Raw genomic sequence first — 11608 nt, 5'->3', positions numbered from 1 at the left:
AATGTTTTGAAATATCAGAAGGAACTAGTTCTGAGAAGAAGGATGAAGATCCTTGCATTTTGCTTTTAGAACTTGAAACTGTTAAATCAGAAACTGGTAAAGCAAATCCTAATGTACTTGTTCAACCAGAACAAATAAATTAAGAGGAAGATGACAATGAAGAAGCTGAACCTGAAGAGAATGATCATGTTATTCCTAGGTATGTGAGATTGAATTAAAGTCTTGAACAGATAATTAGGGATAAGGATATTGGAGTGCTAACTAGAAAGAGAATAAGAGAGAACTCTTACATGATATCCACATTTGAACCCAAAAATGCTAAGGAGGCATTTGGTGATGATCATTGGGTGAAAGCTATGGAGGAGGAGTTGGAACAAATTGAGAAGAACAACACTTGGACCCTGGTACCCCGACCTATAAACAAGAATGTTATAGGTACTAAATGGGTATTCATAAACAAGTTAAATGAAGATGGTATTGTAGTTCACAATAAGGCAAGATTAGTATGAAAAGGTTATGTGCAAGAAGAAGGAGAAGACTATGGAGAAACTTTTGTACCAGTAGCAAGACTGGAAGGTGTCAGAAAACTACTTGCATTTGCAGCTCATAAGAAGTTCAAAGTATACCAAATGGATGTCAAGTCTACATTCTTGAATGGGATACTAGAAGAAGAGGTTTATATAGAGCAGCTTGATGGTTATGCATTGACAGATAAGGAAGACATGGTATGCAAACTGCATAAAGCTTTGTATGGATTAAAGCAGACACCAAGAGCATGGTATGAATGACTTCATACTCATCTGATGAAGATAGGCTTTGCTAGAACCAGTGATGACAACAACATTTATCTCAAGTCTGAAGGAGATGATATACTGGTCGGTGAAATATTTGTAGATGACATTATATTTGGAGGAAATAATGACATGAGTAATTGTTTTGCAGATGAAATGAAGAATGAATTTGAGATGTCATTAGAAGGGGAAATAAAAAAATTCATAGGCTTACAGATACAACAGATGAAGAATGGTATTTTCATTACTCAATCCAAGTATGTGAAGAAGGTTTTGAAGACTTTCGGTATGAGTGACTGTAAACCAGTTGGAACCCCAATGGTTACAGGTTGTAAATTGTCCAAGGAAGATGCATCTAAGTTTGTAGATGAAAAGGAATTTGGGTCAATGATTGGCAAACTACACTATGTTGTTCACAGTCAACCAGATATTGCCCATGTAGTTGGTATTGTGGCTAGATTTTAGAAGAATCCAAAGGAGGCACATCTGATGACAACTAAGAGAATCTTTAGATATCTGAAAGGTGTTGTTGACTATGGATTATGGTATCCATATGGTGGAAATTTTGACTTGCAGGGATACACAGATGCTGATTGGGTAGGAAATATTGATGACCATAAGAGTACTATCGATGGAGCATTCTTTCTAGGAGGAAGGCTAGTCTCATGGAGTAGTAAAAGGAAGAGTTGCACTTCACAATCTACTACTGAAGCTAAATATATGCAGCTTATATGAATTGCACACAAGCTATGTGGATGAGGCACATTTTGGAAGGTTTGAAGATGAAAATCTTAGAACCTATTAAAATTTAGTGTGATAATACAAGTGCAATAAACATTTCTAAAAACCATGTTTCGCATGCAAGGACTAAGCACATTGAATTGAAATGTCACTTCTTGAGGGAAAAACTTCAAAGTAAAGATGTTATCTTGGAGCATGCTTCTACCAAGGAGCAGCTTGCTGATATCTTTACCAAACCTCTGCCTAAGACCACTTTTGAGTATCTTAGAAGTCAATTGGGGTTGTCCCTCTTCATGAAGTCAGTTGAACATGATGCTGATTGCATCAGTCCCTGAATTACTTGTAGGATCATATATGGATTGATGTACGAGTGGATCTATTCCACAGGGGTGGCATCAAGTTGCAAAATGATGTCGATGCATAGCGAGAGCAGAATTACATGTTTTACTTTCACTTTGGCATTGTTGTCAAAGGGGGAGAAGAATTATGTGATTGAGGAGAAGAATTATGTGTCTGATAAGGTGAATACTTGGTAATGTAAACCATGATTCCTACTCACTAGTGGCAGGCTAAAGACACACAAAGCAAGGTGAATACTTGGTAATGTAAACCAAGATTCCTATTCATCAATCTCAGTAGCAAACAAAGGTGTTGATATTTGTATTTCCATCAATGCCAAAGGGGGAGATTGTTGGCATTTTGCATAGAGATTGCATTAATGATATGTTGTCATTGATATCAATTGAACCAATAAAAGGTGTTCATGTTATTGTTGATATTATTGTTTTTGATATTGTCTAGCAACCGATAAGAAGATAGTTGTATATGATGTTGTAACCGTTATGTAAAGTTTCTAAGTTGAACCAGTGAACCAGTGTAAAGGGTCAAACCTTTCTATGTAATGTAACCCGTAAACCCTATAAGCTATTAAACCCTAACCGATCAAGTTTGTTAGTTTATTATCCAATGAGTGGTAATGATGGAGACACGTGTGATCATTGTATGAGGATAAATTCAAATTGGTTTGGCATGTTTGCTTATTGTCTAGGGAAGGAGCAAAGTGGATTGCATTTAATGCATGTGTGATGAGTTACAAAGTCCAATGGAGTGGTGATCGTGGAGTGGTTGGAATTGTCTTGAAGAATGTGAAGAGATTGTCATGATTTATAAACAGTCAAGATTGAACCGACTTGTTTGTAATCTAAATGATGAGAATTAGGTTTTTGTTGTGTTACCAACCTAATTGATTTGTATTTAAGGTCAATGAAGTTGTTTGTAAAGGTTGTTCGCAAGATTGGTAGAAAACCCATTGAGTGTGTGGTTGCCCAACTAGTGAATGGATCTGCACTTTGAGTAAAGGCAGATTGAAGCTTAGAAGGATCTGATCAAGCAAATGTAGTGCTACTCAGACAGATCAAGAAAACCTATTGTTTTCTAACTATTACAACAGAATTAAAATCTCTTAACCGGGTAAGATCTAACAAGCTTGGTTACTCATTAAATCCTCTAACAAGGTGGTCCATTAGCTTGAATTCTCAAATCCTCCAGCGAGGTTACTCCTAATAGGGTATTGTGCTTCTAACAAGGCATATTTGTAAATCCCTTAACCGGGTGATTCCTAACTGCAATTAGTTCTTAACAGGACTTATTGTAAAGCTCTAATAGGCTTAATAGGGAAAACTTTGAAAGAGTTCAGATAGCTATCCTTGTGAGTCCCATCTCACCGTGGTTTTTACCTATTTGGTTTTTTCACGTATAAACATTTGTGTCAAGTGGTGAATGCTTTTGTGGTTGTGATCTTATTTGTTGATTTGGTTAACTTCTGATAAGGCATGTTAGGTAGAAGCATTGAGAGATGATTATGTTGAGTTAATATTAAGCATTGTTGATGTTTACAAGATTGAAGGTGTTTACTATTAAAAGTTGTCATAACAATTAAACCGGTTAATGCCAAGTATTCCTAAGAATATTGATCTTGACTAAGATATGTTTACTTTGTTTGACTGAGTTTGAGCTTGGGAACTTTGTATCAATTTTTTTCAATATACTGATTCCCCCCCCACCCTCTCTATATTCTACCAGATACTTATTCTTTCATCATACCATCAAGGAAAGGCTGAAGTTTATAAAGAATAATCATAAAGATAATGTAATAAGATCTGGGGGATATTTGTCAAGTGAGGAAAATTAAAACCAAAGTGACTCCCCAAGTGGTGGAAGAATGAGTGTGAAATGCACAACAAATATGGTATAATAAAAGAAGCCAAAATTCAAGGATGCATAAGGCAAGTGAAAGAATAAGTAGGGGAGATCAAAATAATCAATGCATAAACAATTTGAAAACCCTAGTAGAGATGATACAAAGCACAAGGAAGAAGTGACATGAGAAATGCACAACACATGTTGAAATTTACTAGCATTAACATGCATCACTAAATATTTGTTGCATCATCCACATGCTAACTTGGAACATGGACACACAACCATAAATCTACAAAAAATACACAATTATGGTAAGTATTGAGGATGTCTAAGAAATGAATTCATTTTTCATATCGAGTGGTTTCTCGTTTATGCCACGTGTGACATAAATGTAGGTTGTGTTATAGACCAACTTCTTAACATTTGTAATGTGTTTTCCCATGATGAACATTATTGGCTGAGGGAATTATGTTCTCATAAATATGTTCAATGTTTATTTTCCTTATATCTAAAATATTATGAAATTTATGTTTGGTTTCAATGCCTCTATGTTTATAATATCCATGTGTATGATAAAAAGTACATATAGTACACATATAAGCTAGATGCATACTAGTAGAAGGATTAAAAAATAAACTATAGAAGGAAATAGATGCTAAATCCATACTATTCTTATGTGAACTATAGCTAGATAAATAATCAATAAAGGCATGTGTCAAACTCATGAAGAAAAATGCAAAGCAAACAAGATGCATTAAACCATTGCAAAGCTTTACCACTCAAGTTAAACTCACTAAGGGAGAGGGACTAGTAGCTATTAGGGCTGACTTCGTCAACATGTAGCCATCACATGGAATATCATAAGACCTCTATTTTTTTTTTAGAAATGTAAAATGGACATGTAACTATCTACAACTAAGGTTTGAAGACGCAACTCATCATGCAACTAATCAAAATAATGTGTCTAGTGTGAAGTGTCCAAAAAATGACTTTTTAAAGATTCGACCAATCTAAAAATCCCTAATAGCTGAATAAAAAATTATTATTTGTAGTTAGTACAATATCATATTTTTATGTAAAATATAACTCATGTGCACCTTAAATGGACCAAATGCCTATTAGTAATCATAAGTGTGTGTTATCTCTAACTTTTATATCCAACACCAAAGGACCAATAGTCGAGCACGAAAAATTATTTGTTGTTATAAAAACAACATATTATTATATAAAATACAACGTATATTGAACACAAAGGGACCAATTGTTGAATAGTAAAACCTTTGGAAAATCCCTCACATTTCATGGAAAAGAACAAGGTATTTATTGTATTCACCTTTTATATTTGTGTTTAGACAAATCATTGATATGAAATACTCCAATGCATATACATTGCTACCCCCATAGTTGTACACATAAGAATAATATTTTTTCATTATGATTGCAGTACTTGATTTAGTAAGCATTTTATTTTATAAATGACACACTTATAGTGGATAGCTATGATATTTTATTTGAAACAAAAAATGCTTTATTTCACTTGTTAATGAATGTATTTATGTCTTTTTTATATAACATTTATAGATTCTCTTGTGTTGAAGTATTGGTCCATTTTGACCAACATTTTTTATTTATTTTTTATATACATGTGGATTATTTATTTACAGTATATAATATAAATATGTGTCAAGACTGGATATTATATGCACAATTGCTATAATGATTATTGGACCCTGTACAACTACTAGCCTCTCTCCCCAAATAAATAAGGTATCGACTATAAATACTTTTACAAATAGAGACATTTGTAAAACCATACAATGTAGTAAGAAGTAATAAAATATCAATTATCTACATAAGAAACGAATGAAATATCATCAATACATATATATAACATTATGACAAACTATCTCTATGAAAATAATTATTGTCAATATAGCCTACATAGAATTCACATGGATTATAAAAGAATGGTCATCATAAAATACATCATCATGATGTATGAATAAAGGTGGTCTACCAAAAGAGCATAGCTCAATACATATAATCATAAGGTGCAATAATGTTATGTACATGTAAATAATTTGTACCCTTAGCATAAATCATTGATGGTGATGGAAAGTAGGCATGTATCATGAATATCCTTAACAAAGGACAATATAAAAACAGCAAAAATTTCATTTAATTGTTGTTTTACGATAACATAATGGGCGACAATGATTTCAGTTGACGCATAATGGTCGGTAGCAGTTTGAAGTTGATATTTTAGTGGACTGACTGTGAGACTTGGCGCTTACTTTGAACGGGTCATCCACGTAACTAGTCACTTGTCTTTTTCGCACTTGAGGGCATTGGAAAATAGAACCACCTTTAAATTATCTCTTTTACCACTAATCACGCAATTTTGGGATGGGCTTGTCCCCACACCTACATTTTCCAAAGAACAATCATTGGTCCATAACAAGTGAATATTATGAGGTCAATGGAGTTACAAATAATATAATTAATGGTATCATGTGAATAAGTTATTAAAATAAAAATGTTATTTATATTTATTTAGTATTTTATTGATGTTGGTAGTTATTACTATTGTCTATTTTATTTTATTTATTTTTTTATTATTTTTTTTTTCATTTGTGTTGTTTTGGTGAAGGTTATTTCAATTTTTTTATATATTATTACATTGATAATTAAAGAAGTGAAGTCAATTTCTAAGTCACAAAAGTTGCTTGTTAGAAAATTGAGGTTTCTATATAGATTTATACTTTATGTAAAGGTGCATGGGAACTTTAAAAACTCAATAAAAAGGAGAAGTCAAAGTATATTGTTATGTCTTGTGTTCACATACCTCATTTCGCTTTTGGTAGAATGTGGACCCCCATTTTGCCTTTGACAAAATGTAGGCCCCTTTTTGTATTGACCCCATATTGCCTTTGACAAAATGTAGGCCCCTTTTTGTATTGACCCCATATTGCCTTTGACAAAATGTGGACCCCCTTTCGCCATTACTTAATCACACATTCTATTTCCCAACATTTCGATGTAAGTGGCTAGAAAGTTTGGGACAAACTTGTCCCTCACCCACGTCTCCCAAAGAATAATCAGTCTTAATTAGGATTGGCCTGTAACAAGTCAATACTATGAGGTCAATGGAGTAAAAAATAATATAATACATTATCATATGAATAAATTATTAATATAAAAATATTTTATATTTGTTTAGTATACTAATTAATGTTGTTAGTTTTTTATTTCGGGGAAAATAGGTTTTGAAGGGACCCCGAAACCCTTTACAAAAGAACCTTAAAAGATAGGAGCATTAGGAAACAAGACAGGACAAACTACAAAAATACCAACAAAGTACTAGGCAAAAGCCCAACAAAACCAGCAACATCCAACCAAAATAGAAAACAAACAAATTACTTAATGTTTTTAAGGGCATTAGCCAATTTTCCGCTAATCCCTTGCATTTCTTTGATATTATCCCTGAGAATTGGGATTTCCTTGGAAGAGGCCAAGGCAACTTTTTTCATACTCGCCCTAGTCCTTTTGGCCGCACCTCTAGGAGCACTATCCACGTTCCCAGCCTCAATAGCATCATCATCAACATCAAGGTCCACAACAAGTTTGGAAGTGCTGGAGCCATCAAGGTATTTGGCAATTTCCTCCATATTCTTGGTCACAGAGTTGAGGATATCCAGAATCATAATCAAGAACTTCTTCATGGTTGTCTTTCCTTCCTCCAGCTTGTTGATCTGAACTTCCAACTTCTCCACTTTTTCGTCCATAACCTTTTTCCACTGCTCCTGGTTACTTTCACCTTTCTGTCCCTGCTCTTCCTACTGATTAGCTATTTTTTCCATTTTATTAATTATTTCATATACCCACCTATCAAAACCCAGATGAGCATCAGACTGGTTCTTGAGCTTATCTAGAATAATCTCATCTCCAGGTTTATCCTTTTCCCTGCTCATGTCCTCCTTATCCTTGTTCTGCTCAGTTTCCATTTCCCTTTCCTCCTTATTAATTTGGTTGTTCTGCTCCTCCATAGGCTGGTTGTTAAAATTACCAGTACTCGTGTTATGGGTAGGGTTGTTCTAATCAGAATCATCCTCTTCTCCTCCTTCCTCTTCCCCCACTTCCTCATGTTTCCAGCTCTCCTCCCCATCAGAATCATCAGTCTCCATCTCACTTCCTTCTTTTCCCATATCCTCAGAATCAACCTCTGTATCCTTTTTTTTATCCATGTCCTCTTGAATTTTCTCCAGAGAGGCTTTTTTAACCGTTTTACTCTGTTTCAACTCATCCTTACTGGCCCCAGATTCCTCAATTTTCCTCTTGCCTTTCCCCGGCAACACCGACAACCTTTTGTTTTCCTGAATTCCCAAAATCTTACAATGCTCATAAATGAGCAAAATAAGGCCATAATGTAGCACAAAAGAAGAGGGGTTAGTTATTATTATTGTTTATTTTATTATTTTTGTCATTTGTGTTGTTTTGGTTAGGGTAAGTTGATCTTTGTATTTATAGATGAAGTCAATTATTTTATATTGTATGTAAGTCAAGTCATAGAAGTTCCTTGTTAAAAAATTAGGCTTTCTATACACATTTAGACTATGCAAAGGTACATGAGAACTTTAAAAAGTCAATAATAAGGAAAAGTGACAAAGAGTATTGTTATGCCTTGTGTTTCAATACCCCATTTTTGTACCCCTACTTGTTTGAACTCATTGAACTCGTATTTTATTTTGGTTGTTTTCAATGGATACATTACCATGTTTTGTTATTCAGACTTATATGACATTATTTCATGCTTAATCTGGATATGGAATGCATAATTTATTTATAGTATTTTAGTACTTGTGATTTATGGCATTTTATGGATTATTGCTATGTACTGACACTTTACTTTAACTATGCAATGTGGAATTATATGTTGTGTGTTTGCGAGTGTATTGGATGCGAGGGGACGATTTTCCTTCACTCATTTCGGTGAGACAGGGAACTTCACGATTCTCCTTCATCCATGTATGTCGTGTTTTCTATATTGTATATATGCATGTGTGGTTCAGTGATGCAGGATAATTGCAGGAACAAGTACTGGGTAGGTATGGGGTATCGTCTCCACCTGGCTTCATAGGTCTAAGCGTGCCTTATATTTTTCGATGGAAGTGGAGGAGATAGTAGTTGACCCTATTTGATTTAGTTACACTCGTGTGAGTATTGTCAGTTGGTCGTCCGGTCAGTTTGCTGGGCCTTCGTATTTTGTTGTTTGATCTTTTATGTGTAATTGCTTGATGTTTTCTCAGTTTGTGTGTTTAGTGATTTTAACTACTTCATGTTATGTTTTATTTGTCTATGAAGGGTGAAAGATTGTTGATAATGTGAATTAAATAGTGACGCTAGGATTTAACATCCTTCGTGTAGAAGTAGGCGAATTATCGAAAACTATGTTTGATGATTGGTTTTTAATTTATACTATTGTTATACGTATTTAATATGTAGATTCGGGCTCAGACATATACATATTCATACACACATAGATAATTATGAGTCATATTCAATTATGATTGATCATTCTTAATAGGATTATTCATAAGTTGGATTTTACGACGTAACATACTATATATCGAATGTTTATTGTCTTTCATACAAAAAAGAAATACATCTTTATTAAGCATCGTTTTGGTTACAATAATACAAATTTTATATTGGTTAGATAATTGTGAAATCGATCTCATATATATATATATATATATATATATATATATATATATATATATATATATATATATATATATATATATATATATATATATATATATATATATATATATATATATATATATAAACAATTATCGTGAGAATAAATATAAATACATATTATACATATGTATATGAATCAACCATATACATATATATAAATATGTAATTATGATATATAAAAATATATTTTTTAAATTATAAATATTACTTTAATGAAAAAAAACAGAAATATATATTTGCATATATATTTAATTTATTAAAAAAATGATTAATGTTTAAAAATATATATATTAGTGAATGGGTTATTAATTATCTATATATTAAAAATATGTAATAAAAAAATTGGAAATTAAAATAAATTAAAAAAAAAAAAAATATAATAATAATAGTGAATTATGAGCGAATAATGAGGGTGGCGGTTTAGTTTTAATAAAAGTTTTAAAACTAATAGGGTGGCCAATAGTAATATCGACCACCCCTTTAATAAAAGGGAGGGGTCGGTATTGCTATTGACCACCCTCCTCCCTTTGCATTATATATACCCCACGTTAACTTGCAAATACGGTGGAGGCACCGATTTACATGCAAACTTTGGCATTAAGGTATGTAGTGGTGGGATTCATGTAAGGTAGCAATTAATGTTAGTATTAGTTTGGAAAGTGACATGGTTTACCAGCCCATGTAAACCCATCGGTCACCCCTCTCGCTTTATATTGAACCAAACGTCGACCGCTCCTCCCATTTGGATAACAATTCCGCGATGAACATTGACTGTTTCTTCCAGAGCGTAACCCACGTGCTAGAGGCATGTATCACTAGTTATGGATAGGTTAATAGGTAATGAGGAGATCATGAGTAGTCCTGGCAGCATGAGCTTTATACTCGCCATGACAACTCCCTCTCTCCGCAAAGGAAGACGTCGACTGTTACATAGTCCACAATCCTTGGTTTATAACTGTAGAGGGTGATGAGATAAAAGGCACGTGTGCCATGAAAATAGGAAAGCCAACAATAGGGAGAGATGCGTAATCGACACATGCACTCCAAACTGCAATAACATGTTAGACATGTAGACTTAAGGATAGGATAAACTATTAGAATAATTAACGACTTGAGATAAAGTCAAGTTGAAACTCAACGTAATGCATAGAAGACTCCTCATCGAACACAATAAACATAGGATATTTTTGGATAAATAGAGGTGGTAGAAAGGAAGGAGGGGGATTGGCATCCAAGGAAAGACGATAGACCTCGGGAGGAAAAGAATAGAGTAGAGGAAAGAATAGAAAAGAAGGAAGAATAGAATAGAGGAGAAAAATAGAATAGGATAGAGAGATAGAGAGGATAGTTTTGAAGTATCAATGAGAGTTAGTTTTGAGATAGAGTTTGGAGTATATTGGAGATAGGTTCACAATCAAGGCACGATACTATTTGGCGGAAGGGCGTCGAGGTCTTGCAAACCGATCAAGATTACAAGAGGTCAGAAATTACTTTAGTTTTTGCTTATTATTTACAAAAGTTTTTGTTATAAGTTATGATTATGATCTTGCTTATACTATGGTTATGAAAAGGTATCATTAGTCATTTGGGATAGTTAAATGAAAAGTCATAGGGTTTTAGATGTAATTAAGTTCTTAGCTATAGTAGTTGAATTTTGTTTAAATGATTAGAGTATTGCAGTTTAAGAACATATTGCACACTTTTTATTATATGAAAGAAATTTATGGTTTCGTTCAAAACCTAGGTATTAAGACTTATTAGTCGCTTCTCTAGGAGAGTTTGGGGAGTAATGGCTTACTATTGAAACATTAGGTTTATGACTTACTAAATAGTGTATTAATATAGTTGTAATTCTTTTTTTTTGGAAGTCTTTATTTGCAAGTTGTTTATGCATTTGATTGTTTTAAGGAAAGATTGCCTATGTTAGGATCATGTGTAAATGGTGTTTTATGTCAAGTTTAAATTCCAATTCTTGTTGCATTATCATTGTGTCCTATGTTATTATGTTTCCTTGTTCAGGTGTCGATGTATAACTTTATGGATGTGAGCCATTGTGTGTTTTGTCCAAATGGTCAACCTTTGGTTAGTAAATTGTGTATCCTTCACCTATG

The sequence above is a fragment of the Cryptomeria japonica genome, chromosome 10 (assembly GCF_030272615.1).
Source record: "Cryptomeria japonica chromosome 10, Sugi_1.0, whole genome shotgun sequence".
NCBI classification, from domain to species: domain Eukaryota; kingdom Viridiplantae; phylum Streptophyta; class Pinopsida; order Cupressales; family Cupressaceae; genus Cryptomeria; species Cryptomeria japonica.
The sequence above is the reverse complement of the archived record's forward strand: the minus strand, read 5'-3'. Positions refer to the sequence as shown.